The sequence below is a fragment of the Pongo abelii genome, chromosome 17 (assembly GCF_028885655.2).
Source record: "Pongo abelii isolate AG06213 chromosome 17, NHGRI_mPonAbe1-v2.0_pri, whole genome shotgun sequence".
Taxonomy (NCBI): Eukaryota; Metazoa; Chordata; class Mammalia; order Primates; family Hominidae; genus Pongo; species Pongo abelii.
Genome location: NC_072002.2, coordinates 32,903,326 through 32,921,334, shown reverse-complemented (window position 1 = coordinate 32,921,334; position 18,009 = coordinate 32,903,326). Strand labels below are relative to the sequence as shown.

General features: G+C 38.9%; 1 long non-coding RNA gene across 1 annotated transcript in view; it reads right to left on the bottom strand.

Moving 5' to 3' along the window:
• The window catches only part of LOC129051514 (uncharacterized), a 277,712-nt gene that overhangs the window by 189,152 nt on the left and 70,551 nt on the right, over positions 1-18,009 (bottom strand). The gene's annotated exons all lie outside the window — the stretch shown is intronic.

The following is an 18,009-nucleotide window of genomic DNA, read 5'->3' as shown; positions in this document are numbered from 1 at the left end:
TCTATTTACAATTTTTAAAATATCACTCAGAGAAATAAAATGAAAGACATTTCTGTAATTTGATAGAGGTTATATTATAAAAACTGACTGCAAACATATTTAATAAAGAAACATTACACGAATTTCATTCATTTCCAGGCACAGTCCCTCCTATCACCTAAATTGTACCTCCTTTCCCATCTTCCCCATCTCAGTTAACAACATATTCACCAACTGGATACCAAGTGCCAAGCTGAAACTCTAGCAGTAATCATTTGTTTTTGTTTTTTAAGAGATGAGGTCTTGCTACGTTGCCCAGGCTGATCCTCCCACCTCAGCCTTCCAAGCGGCTGGGACTACAGGTGTGCCACCACACCTGGTTCAACTAGCAGTCATTTTTTAATTTTATTTTTCCCTCACATCTAATATCTAGCCTGCCAGTGGGTCTCAGCAGTCCTCTCTCCAGAATACATGCTCAGTCTGTTGACTTCTACCCATCTGCACATCTACTGCTGAGTGAAGCCCTCTCCATCTCTCATGTGAACTTCTGAAACAGCCTCCCACCTGATCAGTTTTTCTCCACACAACCTGTTTGCCATATAGACTAACAGAGTAATTTGCTTTAATAAACCAGACCATGATGCATCCCCAGTCAGAATCTTTCAATGGCTTCCATTTCACTTTTAATAAAATCAAAGCATCTGACCATGACTCCACCTCTCCCACGATTCTCCATGATAATTAAACACCTGTTCCACTGGCCTCTCGGTTCTTTAATTGCCCCAAGCTTGTTTCTCCTTCAAGACTTCAACATATTCTGCTTTCTTGGCCTAGAATGCTCAGGTTTCTGCTAAAATGTCCCCTTCTTAGAGAGAGCTTCCCTGACGACTCATAAATAATCTATCTCATTATCTGCTTTTACCTCCCTGGTAGCACTAATCATTATTCAAAGTCCATTAGTTATTGATTTGTCTGTTGCTTATTTTCCACTTGTCCCACTAGCAAGTAGGCCCTTTGAGAGCAGGGAATTTGTCTGTCTTGTTCATAACTAAATCCCCTGCCCCTTGAACATTGCCTGGCACACAAAGGAACTCAGTAAATGTCTTTGAATGAATCTAACATAGCACTATCCAAAGCATAGTCTGCTGACCACAGAGTGTTTATTACTGGTCTGCAATGAGATAAACATAGAAATCAAGAGTAAGCATTTACTAACTTTGATAACAATTTGACATGTGCTTGATCTTTTCCCCAGAACTTAATTTTTATTGTATTTTACAAGAGTATCGTTTTGCATCAAATTAGAAATTTTACAGATGTGGTCTTTCATCACAGTTTGAGAAGCACTTGTCTCAACAAGGACTGGGATATAAAATAGCTTTCTCCATCTGTTTTTGCATTACTGCATTTATTTAATACTCAATAAAATGCTGAATGCCGAATGAACGGCAGGCCCTGGGCTAGGAGCTAGGATCAAGGATGAACAAAACATATAGCTTGTCCTCAAAAATGTCACAGTCTCTTGAGAAAAGCAGGTAGATAACCTATGGTTACAAAACAGTACAGCAGAATTGTGTACCAGGAGCCTTGGTAGAGAGGGGAAAAAGAACCACACATTCCTTGGAAGGATTAGAAGAGCACTCCCTGACCAGGTGCTGTGGCTCAAGACTGTAATCCCAACACTTTGGGAGGCCAAGGCGGGAGGATCACTTGAGGCCAGGAGCTCAAGACCCTTTCACTCTGCCACAGCCCTGGCATGGCCCAGTTAGGGGCTGTCTATCATCCTGGGTCCTGGAATGGGGACTTGCGCAGCAAAGTCAACCCTCAAGGAACATGAAATGAGAGTACAAAATAAGGCTTGGATGTTGTAAGCCACTAAAATGTATCACCTCAGGGAAACATTACCTCTGCTGACCGGTCCCAGAGACCAGCACGTCACCCATCCTGGCACATGGCAGAGGAAACCCAGAGCAGGGCTGTCGTGCCCACGTGCATCAGTTAACCCTGAACACCAGTTCCCGACCCCACACTATAGCTGCTAAGCAGCAGCCAGGCTCCTCAATAGGTATTCAATTTTGGGCAGAGAATTAGGGGAGCTCTGACTTCTCAGTTTTTATAGAGTGCCCGGCTGTGTTGCACCAAGTCAGACAGCGAGAATGCCATCTGTCAGCGGTGGCATTCTGAATGAATCTTAAGGCACATCATTTAGAGAGAATGCTATAACAGAAAATGAAAGGCAGCATGATGTAAAAGGAACAAAAGCCCTGTTCTGCAGTTCCAAAGCTTTTATCTGACAAAATTTAAACCAATATGTTGACAAAAATCAATGAAAGAAAACTGTGTTCTCAAAGATTGTTGTGTACCAAGGAGGAAGTCTTGAGATGCTCAAATCTAAGAGTTTCCAAGTGGCATGCAAAATTTCATGTCATTTCTCCACATCTTTGGGAACATGGTGGGTGTTAGTTACCTAATCAACAATTAACATAATCATCATTCTGTTCTGAATCTAAGGTAGATTCTTCCATTTGAAAATTCAAAATTCACAGTTTTATGGCTCATTAAGACCCTTCCCTGGTCCCCAGGGGCAGCTACCCCTCAATGCTGCCCTCACTCCACAATAGCAGTATTGATGGTCAAATTCACCTCTGCCTAGCATTCCCCTCCCTATTGGAGGTGCTGTCAAAAGAGCATGCATGCCTTCCAATTCAGCAGCTTGAAGAGAGAATCTTTGAGATTTCATTACCCAGCACAATGGACTGACTGACTGTTAATATTCATAATGCTCATGTGAACATTCTTCACATAAGCAAAATTCATAAGTTGTAATCCTAACCCCCAGTGTGATGGTTATTAGGATGTAGGGCTTTTGAGAGGTGATTGGGTCATAAGGGGTCTCATGAATGAAATTAGTGCCCTTAAAAGAAAAGACATGAGAGTTTGCTTTGTCTGCTCTCTATTACATGAGACTACACGGAGAAGGTGGCTGTCGGCAACCCAGAAGAGAGCCCCCTCACCAGAACCCGATTATATTTACATTAGCTCACCGATCTCAGACTTCCAGCCTCCAGAACTATGGGAAATGAATGTCTGTTATTTATAAGACACTCAGTCTGTGGTATGTTGTTATATTATAGCCTGAGCTAAATAAGACACCTGGACCCACAGATGACACTGGTCATCATATCCTGCTAAACATCCATCCTTTAGATATCTATCAGTGTCCCTGCAGATGGCTCTGAGAGGAACACTGGTGTGGGTGAAAAAGAAAAGCATTCCAAGTGAACAGCCATGGCAGAGGTTCTGTGAACTCTCTAGGCTCCCTGCCCTGGCATACATAGCCCCAGGGTTCTTTCCTCATGGTGACTACATAGTGCAGGAGGGTGTGGTTACTCTACTTCTGAGATTCTCTTCAATGCAAAATTTATTCTTATAAGTTTGTTTATTAAGTTATGTTATATTAATTTTATGTATTACATTATTTTTCTACATATGTATTATAGAAACACTTTCATAGATTATTTCAAAGAATAATTATTTTATTTTATTTTTATTTGTTTTTTTGTTTTTGAGATGGGGTCTTGCTCTGTTGCCCAGCCTGGAGTGCAGTGGTGCAATCTCAGCTCACTGCAGCCTCTGCCTCCTGGGTTCAAACGATTATCCTGCGATTCTCCTCTCTCAGCCTCCTGGGTAGCTGGGACTACAGGCACTCGCCACCACACCCAGCTAATTTTTATGTTTTTAGTAGAGACAGAGTTTCATTATGTTGGCCAGGATGGTCTGAAACTCCTGACCTCAAGTGATCTGCCCACCTTTGCCTCCCAAAGTGCTGGAATAACAGGCGTGAGCCACCGCACCTGACAAAGAATAATTTTAAACGTCCCTAAAGCTGTGCTGTGAAACTGAACTGTGATTGGAAGAACATTTGACTCCTGAACAACACAGGTTTGAACTGCATGAATCCACTTATACGCAGATTTTCTTCCACCTCTTCTACCCATGAGACAGCAAGACCAACCAATCCTCTTTCTCCTCCTCCTCAGCCTACTCAACATGAAGATGATGGGGATGAAGACCTTCATGATGATCCACTTCCACTTAATGAAGAGTGCATCTATTTTCTCTTCCTATGGTTTTCTTAATAGCATTGTTTTCTTTACTTTATTTTAAGAATACAGTATATAATACATATAAAATACACAATAATGTGTTAATCAACTGTTTGTGTTATCAATGAGGCTTCCATCAAGAGTAGGCTCTTAGTTGTTAAGTTTCTGGGAGTCAAAAGTTATGCGCAGATTTTCAACTGCACGGGGGTCCACACCCCAAGCCTCACTTTATACAAGGGTCAACTGTATTGGCAATGTAATAAAATCCATTCACAGCCCTTCATTCTTCTAAGGCTTTGACTTTTCCTGCATTTCAACTGTTATTCAAAGATGGCAGCATCTTAATGCCAAAACTATGTTTCCAGGTCCTCCTTTCCCTTTTATTTCTTTCTTATATTACCTCCTACATTTTTGTTACTGTCAGAAGGTAAACTACCTTTCTCTGAGCCAAGAAATAACAAGGATCTTCTCACAAGTTTAAAGTTGAAGAGAGAAAGATAGTATTACAGATACATTGAGGGAAAACCAGCTGATCTAGGGTAGTTAGGGGGATTGGGTTGTACAGACATTAAGCATTCATTAAGTGTTCTTCACTGGAGAAATTTTTTGTAATGTAAATGATTATTTGTATACAGGAAACGAGGCTATTACAAGAGGCTTGGAGCTCTTGGAGATGATGGATGGGTAGCATCCATCATAATAACTCCTTGTTATTACCTCCAACAAGACGAGGAATCCTAATTGTGCCCAGAATCTAAACCATATAAGTAGAATCAGATAGAACGAAACTCGGACTCTTGCTCTAATACACAAAGAATTAATTTATTAATAATTATTTTGTTAGCATTAGCGGTATTCAATGCCCAGTGGTGGGGGGTACACTTGTTGACAATAATTATTATTCCTGTTCAACTGAAGCTGTCATTTACATCAAATACAAGTGTATTTTTATCCATTTTAGGATGTAGGAATTAATATTGGTTTTTGCCATTGTCTTCAAATCTTTTAAAATAATCTCTAAGTTAGAATTCATAAATCACAAGCTTAGGGAAATAATTTTTTCCTGTCTCTTTAACAAAAAAAAAACAAGAGTGAGAGAAGAAATGAGAAGGCAAGGGAAAGGAAGAAATACAGGCACTTTCATTTGTAAAGTCTATGCTTTTGTCTCTTTGTACATCTAAACAGCTACTCAAGTAACACTACGGTGTCATTCAATATGTATTGAACTGAGGGCAACTCCCTGGTGGGACTGAGAGACAGGGGACTTGTCTTGAAGCTGTGTTCACATAGTGAGGACACTGTTTATACTTAGATCTTGTGATTATTTGGGATGGTTGGGATCACAGTGGGGTTCTAACCCACCCTTCTCAGAAACCCTTGAAAGTACTGTGCCTGAATTCAGATACCCTGAATGCCTGCTGTGTGCCATGCACTGTTCTAGTTGCTGGGACTGCAACAGTGATCAAAAATGTTATTCTTCCTCCAGGGAGCTAGCAGTGGATATGGGAAAATAAGCAAGTAATTATAGAAGAGTGCCAGGATGGTCTGTGACAAAGTAGATCAATAGGAGAGTGCTGAGGGACAAAACCAGAAAGCAGAACAAGAAGGAGGGAGGACAAGTTCATTTGTAGCAATCAAGTCATGGAAATTTGGACCCATACATGATGTGCCTACTCTATCATCAGAGAGACTGTATTTGGTGTCAATACACTGACAGCATTAAGTGGAGGATTATTCCCTTGGAGAAGAGATCCGGTTCCTATCTTTAAACTGACCTTTTTCAATCACAAGGTCAGAGAAGGGCTGTTCTTGAATTTCCCTGGCGTAATGTCCCAGAAAGGTGAGGACTTAGAAGTCAGAATCTAGTACTGCTATTCACTCGCTGTTTGAGCATGAGGAAGTTATTCAAACACTCAGGACTTCAGCTCCCTCAGCATCAAAATATCACCTTCTAGTGTTATACTGAGGATTAAATGAAGTTGTGTATGTAAAGCACAGTGCTCTCCTTTCAGTAGGTGCTCAACAATTGTTCCTTGCTGTTTTGTCTTTTTCATCTTCAGTGCAGATGACCTCTGAGAGCAAACGTTTAGCTCCTCACCCACTTCATATACACATGCATGCGCACACTCCTACTCACCCACAGCTCAAATTCTATTTAAGTAGAACTCCTAAATAATCCTCCTGAGCACTGCCCTTGGTCACAGGTCCAGGAATGTGAAGCCTGTGCTGCGTTTCTCCGCTAAGAGCCCTAAAACAGGTAGGGATAGACATGGGGTTTAGCACTGACTCTGCCAGGAGGGGCAAGCAGCCCTGTCTACACTGCAGCTGCCCCTCTGATCTCTACTAATAGAGAAAAAGAAGTCAAAGCGACATGCTCCCACTTTCGATTTTATTTTGATGTTTGAAATAAAAGATATTTGTAAAGTGCTCCTATCTAAAAATATCTAAGCAAATTGATCTAGCTTACAAATCTGAAAGAACATTTATGCAATTCCCTTCTGAAAATCTGAGCTTTTCAAACGTGTTAACATCTATTGGTCCCAGAGAAGGCCTTGTCAACCTCTCCTCAGCATAAATTATAAATGCCCTGTTGCTTCAAAGTCTCTTTAGCTTTAGTACAGAATTTCTTTCCTTTAAACATGCAACCGATTAGAAGAGAGTTGGAAATATCATTTGAGGTTATATAAAACAAAAGAGATGCTCCTAAAGAAATAAAAATACTCTCAACCAAAAGAGAGAATGTAAACCCTCAGGAAATGAGCTAGAACAAACCTATGAATCCCACCAGGAAACCAAATAATAAGCAAGGGAAATTAATAATGAATGGAAAAATAGATTGGAACTGGATACTCTAAACTCCACAAGGGCAAAGTCTCCTCCTGCCTGTTGTGATATCGGCTCTCCTTCTCATTTATTTAAATCAAGAGCAGGGCAAATCCTGGGTTGATCCTAGCAAATATGTAGTCTTCAGAAATTTCACTCTGTGATACATTAAGAGGCATATAGGGGTATACATATATAGGGGTTTGATTTTTAACATAGTAAAACTTAGGAGTTTATCCAAAAGCACACTTCATTTTGAGACTTGTGGGGTTTCCTGCAACAGAATAATATCCCAGAGGATAGAGCAGGGTGGATCATACTCCCAGCCAAGAAAGAGTTAAGTCTACCACCTGCTCTTTGTACCTAAACATGTAATTATTATATCTGGTGCTGCTGAAGCCCTACACACTTGCCAACTAGTTAATCTACTCTGGCAATTTATCACTCACCTATATTTGTAGAAATTCAGATAGAGCATCATTCTGCTTGAGACGGATGGGTAGCACCCTTCATCGTGACTCCTTGATAAACCCATCCTTGGTAAAGCCATCAACACATCTTTGAAGCATATAAAGCGTTTATAATTATCCTTATTTGCAGAGAAAGAAAGTTGAATCTCAGAGATTAAGGAACTGATCTAAGCCCACGACTTTTTTGTTGTTGTTGTTTTTGTTTTTGAGATGGAATCTTGCTCTGTCACCCAGGCTGGAGTGCAGTGGCGCCATCTCGGCTCACTGCAAGCTCCGCCTCCCAGGTTCACGCCATTCTCCTGCCTCAGACTCCCGAGTAGCTGAGACTACAGGCACCCGACACCACGCCTGGCTAATTTTTTGTATTCTTAGTAGAGATGGGGTTTCACCATGTTAGCCAGGATGGTCTCGATCTCCTGACCTCGTGATCTGCCCGCCTCGGTCTCCCAAAGTGCTGGGATTACAGGTGTGAGCCATCGTGCACACCTCTTAATCTAGTAAGTGACAGTCAGAACTTGAATCCCAATCTTCATTACAAACCTCTGGACATTGTTCTTACACATGGCAATTTGCCCTCACTGAACATTATTTCCTTCATTTAACCCTGATTAAGCAGCAATTAAACATAGCTTGAATAAAAACTGATATCAAATAACTTAAACCTCTGTTCACTAAAATCTCGAGTTCAGGGTTGTAAGCTACTATTTAGAGCACATTAGTATAAAACATTTCAGCCTATACTACCTTCAAAAATACCATGTGTGTATATAATATATTATTATCCCAATTTTGTAAACTGGACAACTGAGACTCAAAGCCCTTAATCTTCTCCAAGTCACATAGCTGGTGCATGGCAGTTGCAGGCCCTGGTCCCAGCTCTTCAACTTCAGGACTTGCACTATTCGTTTTCAAAATGCTAGGTCATCTGCCACAATACAGACTTTAGGTGATGGTTCCCCTATTTTCAATAACCATCTCACGATGCTCAAATTATATCCCAAGAAAAGGTCTATCTGCACTTGAGCTCTCCCTAGGATCAGCAGAAAGTGTGTAGGAGCCTTCAGCTGGATCAGAAACTAAACCTAGGATCAGGATGTCCTGTGACAACTGAACCATTGATTCCTTGTTGCAACTGGCTTGCCTGCCCTGAATTTGTCATCTATTGTCTTCTGACGGACAATACTTGATAATGTGTAATCTCTTTCATTACTGCCCTACTATCTGCTGTGACCCTTAAAGCATGTCTTCTCCCAAATATGTGCCTTTTCTGCTCTAATTCCTAACTTGCCCCTCTATTCGAAGCTCCCACATTAACTTTGGTTCTCTGCCTAGCATCCACTGGTACCCAACTCCTAGTAACTCCTGCCTTTTCTTTGGTATGACAGAAGAGTAAAAAGGAAAAACCAGCTCTGCAAACATCTTGGTTCTGGCAGTGAAAACTCCTTTAAGTTTTAAATAGCAGAGCTAATTTTCCATTTAATCTCAGGAAACCTGAAACATTTCTCCTTTGGATATCTAACTTTGTTATTTATGCCATGGAACATAAAATTTATCCAGATTAACTTAATGAATATTTAGTAACATAAAACTTTTGCAAACTGCCTCAGTAAGTTTTTTCCAGATTGACATGTTTCATAAGGTATAGATCAGAGCATTTCAAATAAAATTTCCACAAGATTTTAAATAGCAATTTGAAACTACCTCATAACATTGCCATTCTATTAATACAAGTCTGTGATACTCTCTATTCATTCTTCATTTTTATCTTGGATGTATTGGGCTTCTTTTTGTTGTTCTTTGAGTCCATTTCTATGACAATCACCTTCTAGACTGCTTTCACCTTCTGAAAATTTACTTTTCAATGGTAACATGCTGTGGTTTGAACGTTTGTGTCCCTCCAAAATTCATGTTGAAACGTAATCTCCAAGGCAACAGCATTAAGAGCCGGGTCTTTAGAAGGTGATTAGGCCATGAGATTTTCACCCTCATGGATGGAATAAGTGCCTTAAAAAGAAGTGGAGGGAACTAGCAAGGCCCTTTTTGCCCTTTTGCCCTTCTGCCATTTGAGAACACAGCAAAAAATGCAACATCTTAGAAGCACAGACCAGGGCCCACCAGGCACCAAATCTGCTGCCACCTTGATCTTGGACTTCCCAGCCTCTAGAACTGTGAGAAAATAATTTTTTTTCTTCATAAATTAGCCAATGTCAGGTAGTTTGTTATAGCGGCACAAATGAACTAAGACGCAACATAATATTTCCCTATTTACTGATGACCAGAAAAGCTTTTGTAGCAAAAATTGCCCCACATCTCCTCACCCTTCACTGACCCCTGACCCCGCCCATTCTTCCCCCACCCACCCTGTCTCATGATAGCCCCATTAGTCCAGACCATTCTGAAACAGCTGTCACATTCCACTACCGAATACTGTGATTCTATTACTACCCTATATGATCTTTTATTTTGAATTAGCTTGTGGAAAAAAAGCTAAATGCACACAAAAATGATAGTACAGTAAAAGCACAAATTCATGAGAGAAGTTAAGAAGAGATGTGGAAATCGAAATAAAACAACATTCATTTTTTCATTTTCTCACATTGTTTCCAAGACCTCTCTTTAATCTAAAAGACATTAAAGTCTAAGCCACCAACAGTTCCTCTAGACATTACTCCACAAACAGTTGGTTAGAAAGGCATGATTTGCTTTCAACTTACTTGTAAATAGGGTTTTAGAAATTCCTCTGCACTGTCTACTCCCTGTTGAGAAACTGATCTTTATACAAGTAGCTTTTGAAAAAACTTCTTGAGAGAAAAAAAATTAGAAAAATATAAATCAAAAGAAGTATTACTATTTTTTATTTTAAAAGTTTTTTCAAATAAAGTTGATTTTCATACAAATTCAATAAAATTCATATTCTTGTACATTAGTAGTGCCAGGCTGAGAATTTTCCAAGTACTTTTCACATACTATGACTTTATCCTCGCGAATCTTTTTTTTTAAGTTATCTTGATCTTTTTATTATACGGATGAGGAAACTGGGACAAGGTCAGTAGCTTGCCTAGGGGCACACAGCTGAAAAGTTGATGAAGCAGGGTTTAAACCTGGGCTGTCGCATTTCTTGGTCCAAGATTTTAGCCACAATGATGCTGTATCACTTCTTCTAGGAAAGTCATTTGACAAAATAACTCAAGGGGAATAAAAATACCCATGCACTTGGAACTCTCAATCTCACTTTTAGGAAATCAAGAATACAAATTTGTCAATATCTATATTCATCAAGATGTTTATCTCAGCATCACATGAAATAGTAAAAAATGTAAACTTTCAGCAATAGGGTAATATATTATAATATTTTAAATTAAGGTTACATTAAGTAGTCTTTGATGATTGTATTTATGGAAGCAGAGTAACAGCGTAAACATGTTATAGAAAAAAGTTATTAAATGGTATTTTTACAATGATTATAAACAACAAATCGTGTCTGTGAAAAAATAACTTTAAAGATTTTTAACAGACATGATGTGTGTTAAATGAAAACTTATGCTTCATTTTGACTTACTATACTGACAGCCATAGCTTACTTCACAGAAAAAAAACCTGCCTTTCTGAAAATGTATTATAAAACACATCTATATATTAAATCTTATCATATACATCAAATGTAGGAAGAAGAAGAGAGTTTAATATAAATCAAGAGACAGATTATCTAGGAAAATCTTGAGCCCAAATGTAAGTTTTAAAAAATCTTCCTAAGTATATAGCATCCCTGACAGGAGTATAATTATCACCACTTTGGATGGCATTTGACAAGGGTCTATACAGTATTTAAACCCTTGAACCAGGCAAATTCCAAATCTAGAAAGTATTCTGAAAATAATTTTAGAAAATAATTTTAAGTGTGAAGAGTGCTGTGAAACTGAAGTTATAAACTTAAATTGGGACATCTAATTAGAGAAGAATGTAACCTTGAATGGAAGAGGTGCCTGAGGAAGTCAAGTTTATGCTTCAACTTTGAAGGACTGGTCTGAGCCAGGTGAAGTTGTGGTGGAAGGAAGTGCAAACCACTAACACCACAGTGGACAGTTCAGAGTTGGGGGAGAGTAGGGCAGGTTTAAGAGTTGAAAGTTTATGATAAATTGCTTAATAGCTACAGTGTACATTATTCAGGTGATGGGATACAGTAAAAGCCAAGACTTCACCACTATGCAATATATTCATGTAACAAAATTGCAGTTGTGCCCCTTAAATTCATACAAATAAAAAAAAAACAGAAAGAGAACCAGTTGAGTTAGAGTGAGACAAGTGTAGAATAGCATTCAGAAGTCTGGGTAAATGGACAGAGGCAGATTCTAGAGCACTCTAAAAGTCATTTACGTAATTTTGATGGATGTTGACCCTACATGCATTGGGAACCCTGCAAAAGAGATTCCAGCTAGGTTTGCATGTTTAAATCATTGTCCTTGAAGCAGTGAAGGCAGAAAAGACAAGAAGGAAAAATCTGGAGAGCAGCAAGATTGGAAGCAAGGGTCCACCTAGAAGGCTATGGTTGTGTTCAAGAGAGTATGATGACTTAGGAAAGGGCCATGGCAACAAGGACAGAGGCAAGAGTGAGGAAAGAGGTAGTTGCAAGCTCCAGAAAGTCAAGGCTGGGTGTCTTATTCACATTCCCCCCTCAAGCCTAGTATAGCCTCTGACTCTTTACACTTAATGAGACTGAATGAGTGGGGGCAAAACAAGAAAAATGAACTCCACTGCTTAAGATGTTAGTCAGTTCTCACAGTGCTATAAAGAAACACCTGAGGCTGAGTAATTTATAACAAAAGAGCTTTAATTGTTTCAAGTTCTGCAGGCTGTACAGGAAGAATAGTGGCTTCAGCTTCTGGGGAGGCCTCAGGAAACTTACAATCATGGCAGAAGGCAAGTATTGCATGGCAGAAGCAGGAGCAAGAGGGAGAGGGAGGAGGTGCCACACACTTTTAAATGACCAGATCTCACTAGAAGTCACTCACTATCTCGAGGACAGTACCAAGAGGGGTGGTGCTAAACCATTCAAGAGAAATCTGCCTCCATGCTCCAATCACTCCCCCACCAGGATCGACCTCCAACGTTGAGGATTACAATTCAACATGAAACTTTAGCGGGGACAAAGAGCCAAACTATATCAACCTAGTTGGGTAGCGTTTTCAGGGTCTATAAACAGGGAAAAGAGCAGAGATGTGAATGGGGACTAAAAGGAATGTCTACCAGTGGGAAATACTCTGCGGCAGGAAAAGCCAGGTCACATTAAAACAGAAATGTCTAAATATTTAATTTTTAATTGTTGATTGTGTTTTAAAATCTGCTGTACATGGTGATGGTCTTGGAGAGTGGCGTTGGATGGATGGAGAAGAAAGAATATGGAGAAGTGTGGAAAGCAGTCACTGCAGCTGAGAGAAAGAACTGGGAACAAGACGCAGAAATGGCCAGCTTTATAGGTTGATTTAGAAGAAACATGGACACCACCCACCCTTCCCTGCAAAAAACACCTCAGCACAGAGGATAGCCTGGGGGTTTGCAGATATTCTGTTATACTCTATTACGTTAAAACAGAAAACACTGGCAAAGGAAGGGTTTGAGTAGAAATGATGATAACTTCAGTTTGGGGCTGTTGAGGTTTCTGTTATACATCCAGGTGGGAAAGCTTTATGCACACTGTGAGAGTTAGAAAATCAGAGATGCCTAATAATATTAGAAAGGAAATATTTCAGTAAATCACAACATAAAAACTTGGAAATTATGGAGCCAGAAAAATTATATTTACAAAGAAATTTCAATGTCATTTTATCTAAATTGGTGCTGCAAACAGAATACTGCAGGACCAAACACAGCCAAGTAGTTATTGTTTTGTTTGGTTATTGTTCAGCAAGGTTTGAATTTCAGCACCATGGATGGAGTGTGCATTCGGAAGCATGTCACAGTCCTCACCATGCCCTATCATTGCATAATCTGCCACATTGAGTTTGAATGCTCTGAAAGGTTTATTCCAAATTGTTAATACTAGCCTAGGAATACTAATGTGGTTATCACAGAGAATCACAGGAAATTTTTACTTTCTGTGCATTATATACATAATTGATTTTATACCAAATGTATATTATTGCTTTTTTTTTTTTTCAGACAGAGTCTCACTGTGTTGCCCAGGCTGTAGTGCAGTGGCGCCATCTCAACTCACTGCAACCTCTGCCTCCTGGGTTCAAGCAATTCTCCTGCCTCAGCCTCCCAAGTAGCTGGGACTACAAACGCCCACCACCACGCCCAGCTAATTTTTGTATTTTTAGTAGAGACGGGGTTTCACTTTGTTGGGCAGACTGGTCTCGAACTCCTGACCTTGTGATCCGCCTGCCTCGGTCTCCCAAAGTGCTGGGATTACAGGTGTGAGCCACCGTGCCCGGCCTATTGCTTTTATGGTCAGAAAAAATAAAAATAAAAAATAGAAGAAAATATGCCAAAATGTAAATGGTAGAAGTTAGGTGGTGTTTACTTTCTTCTTTACAATTATTTTTCTATAATAGGCACATATCACTTTGCAATCAGATTAAAAATATACTACAATGCATGTGGCAAATGTTTTTAAATCATACTTAAGAAGAATTACAATTTGCCAACAGAATAATGCCAAAATGTAGTCAGAAAAATGTGTATAAAAGGTTAAGAATATGTTTATGCTGGGAATAAGAGCCTTTGTCTAATGAAAAAAACAACGTAACAGTATCTTCCTCTCAGTTTATCTGCAATCTGGTCATATTTCAAGACTTAATTCAAATTTTTCCTCTTCAGGACATTTTCACAGTAAAACCTCACTCTGTATCCCTCTTGTCCGTCAAATGATTGCCAAATTATATGACAATTTATCAGTCTATCGTATTTATCCAATTCTTGTACTATTTCTTGCACTGAAAAAAGCCTTGCTTTACATACTGTCATATTTCTTTCAGTAAATTTACCTCTTCTTTCTTCAACTAGATTAAAAGAAGTCCATGAGTAGGCCGGGTGCAGTGGCTCATGCCTATAATCCCAGCACCTTGGGAGGCGGAGGCATGCAGATCACCTGAGGTCAGGGGTTTGAGACCAGCCTGGCCAACATGATGAAACCATGTTTCTACTGAAAATACAAAAATTAGCTGGGTGTGGTGGCACACGCCTATAATCCCAGCTACTTGGGAGGCTGAGGCACAAGAATCTCTTGAACCCGGGGGGACAGAGGTTGCAGTGAGCGGAGATAACGCCACTGTACTCCAGACTGGGTGACAGAGCAAGAGAGACTCCGTCTCAAAAAGCAAGAAAAAAAAAATAATCCATGAGGAGAGAAAACATGTTCATCTCTTATTGTACTGTACTCAACACAATGGGTTATACATAGTAGCCTTCAATTTGTATTTGTAGTCTGATTTTTACCTAAAAATATCATCAATTTATTTCAAACTGGTAACCTTTCCTATTTTACTCGGTAGGATTTTCTATCCATTAAGATAATTTTTATAGGTTAAGGATAGAAGAGATAAAGATAATAAGAGATAATAGTACATTTTAAACTGCAATATTCACATTACCTGGGTATGCTTATTTTGTGGAACATAATCAGCAAAAAGTTAAATGGATAAATACATTTTCTGAAGCAAAGGAATTTACACAGGAATGAAATTTGTGTAAAATGAGCCTCTGGTTTGTGCAAATAAACCCATTTCCTGACATTTGAATTTTATAATTAAGAATTGCTTTGTGTTGATGTTCTCTGTGGTAATTGCTTTGTGTGAAAATGCAGTTTTCTGGCAAGCTTCTTGTCTGAACACCAGAATCTTCATTGTTTCATGCAATTTTGAATACCTGCCTCACAAGTCACCAAGTCAGATTTTCAGCCAGCAAGGCTTCAATTTCAGATATTTAGCAAATTTGCTTTGAGAAACAATTACATTAGTTGCTGGCACAACTAGAAAATCTCTTTTGTACCTCAATGAGTATTGGTTCATATTTATCAAGGCAAAAGTCATTATTCCCTCCCAAATATATATATATAGTATGTATATATGTGTGTATATGTATATGTATATATACATATACATATGGGTATATATGTGTGTATATATACATATACACACATACACTCCTGTATATATATACAAATATATATACATATATGTACATACACACAAACATACATATGTGTGTATATGTATACACATCTATATATCAGGGAATGGGTTTATTTGCACAAACCAGAGACTCGTTTTACACGAATTTCAATCCTGTGTAAATTCCTTTGTTTCAGAAAATATATTTATCCATTTAAGTTTTTGCTGATTGTGTTCCACAAAATAAGGGTACTCAGGTAATGTGAATATTGCAGTTTAAAATGTACCATTATCTCTATTATCTTTATCTCTTCTATCCTTTAACCTAAAATAATTTTATATATATATATATATGCTATTTAAAAAAATACTACACTATCTCAAATTATGATATTCAGCTGATTTTGCATCTGCTTGACTCTAGGTTCTCAATGGAAAAGCCAAGGAAACACAGAGCTCAAACACAGGACATAGCCAACAGGAAGTTAATTTCCCTAATGCATATATTAGGAAACAATACATTTTTCAAGTAATTAACCACTTTGTGCAAAAGTATTTTAAATAATTAAGGAATATAAAGATATATAAGATAACCACAACACAAAGAGTTGCTTCTATCTAGAGTATCTTCTAAGATAAACAGTACATGAATACAACTGTCGTAATTTCTGCAAATAATTTTCACCCACTAGAACCCTATAAAGTACCTTTAAATGCTCTGTTAACCAGATTGTGGCATCCCTGAGGTCCATGCCCTTCTTTCAGCTTTGAAGCCAGGTGAAGTTGGTTTGAATGCCAGATCTTTTACTTGGTGGTTGAGTGGCCTCAAAAGTCCCAATTATTATCTAGCATCTGTTGGACCTCTGCATTTATGATTCCATCATCCTGAAAAGTGTCTATTAATTTTCCCATTTGACAAATAGAAAAATGGCAATGCAGTGGTTAAGTGATTTGCTCGAGGTCACGGTTCTGGAATACAGCAGAATTCAGATACTAACACAGACCTCCCTGAATTCAAAACCTTTCTACAGCACCTGTTTTAGCCTCTCCAAGCTCTGTGTGTTCAACTATAAAATGTGGATAATGATAAAAGCTTTGAAGTGACGTTGTGAGGATTAAAAAGAGATACTATAAGAAAAACATGCCTGGCTGATTGCTAGAACTCATTCATCTTATATAACTATAACTTTCTACCCATGAGCAACAATTCCCCATTTCCCCCAACCTCCATTCCCTGGCAACCACTATTCTATTTTCAGCTTCTGTAGGTTTGACCACTTTTGATACCTCATCTAAGTGGAATCATGCAGCATTTATTCTTCTGTGACTGACTTGTTTCACTTAGTGTAAAGTCTTGCAGACCCACCTTTGTTGTTGCAAATGGCAGGATTTTCTTTTTTTTTAAGGCTGATAAACATTTCATTGTAAATATCTATTTTATACATATGCATAAAGTTATACAAAATGAATAAGTGCCTATAGTTAACAATACAGTATTGTGCATTTAAAAATTTAAGAGAGTAGACCTTAAGTTAAGTGTTCTTATCACAAAAAAGGAAAAAAGAAAGGCTCAAAAAGAAACTTTTGGGGGTGGTGGATATATTTACTACCTTGATTGTCGTGATGGTATCAAGGATGTATGCATACGACCTAACTTATCACATTGCATACATCTAATATATGCAGCTATTTGTATATCAATTACACCTCAGTAAAGCTGTTTTTAAAAGTGCCTGGCATAATACTGGGTCAATGGTGGTCTTGTTCACTTATTCTGCCTCATCACTGAGCATCAGCTCTATGCTATGTACTGTGGAAGACACTGAGAATCTGTGAGCAGATGAAGGATGACAACAGCCTCTGACTTCGGATATTAATTTTTCTCTCCAGCAACACACACACCCCATACCCTCTCACCCCTCCATACTTCTAGACTATCTTTCAGTCTTGTAATCCCTATCAGAATGCATGAGAGACAAGTTAAAATTAAAATAGGTCCTCTTGAAATTAGGCTCAGTAGGAAGTTAATAAGAAATTATCAAAAGTACATGTATATGTTAAAAGAATATTATCTTTTGCCTGTAATCCCAGTTCTTTGGGAGGCCAAGGCGGGTGGATCACGAGGTCAAGAGATTGAGACCATCCTGGCCAACATGCTGAAACCCTGTCTCTACTAAAAATACAAAAAATAGCTGGGCTGGGCTTGGTGGCACGCACCTGTAGTCCCGGCTACTGGGGAGTCTGAGGCAGAAGAATCACTTGAACCCAGGAGGTGAAGGTTGCAGTGAGCCGAGATCACACCACTGCACTCCAGCCTGGTGACAGAGTGAGATTCCATCTAAAAAAAAAAAAAAAAGAATATTCCTTTTTACATAGTTTTTTTTTTTTAATTTTCAAAGAGATTTTATCTGTGATGTGAGTGAAGGTAGCCACAGATGGATTTAATCTCCAGTTTGATGAGCAGTGTGGACGCATAACAGGACACCAGCAGACTCTGCAGCTTGGCCAGGTGCTGGGGGAAGA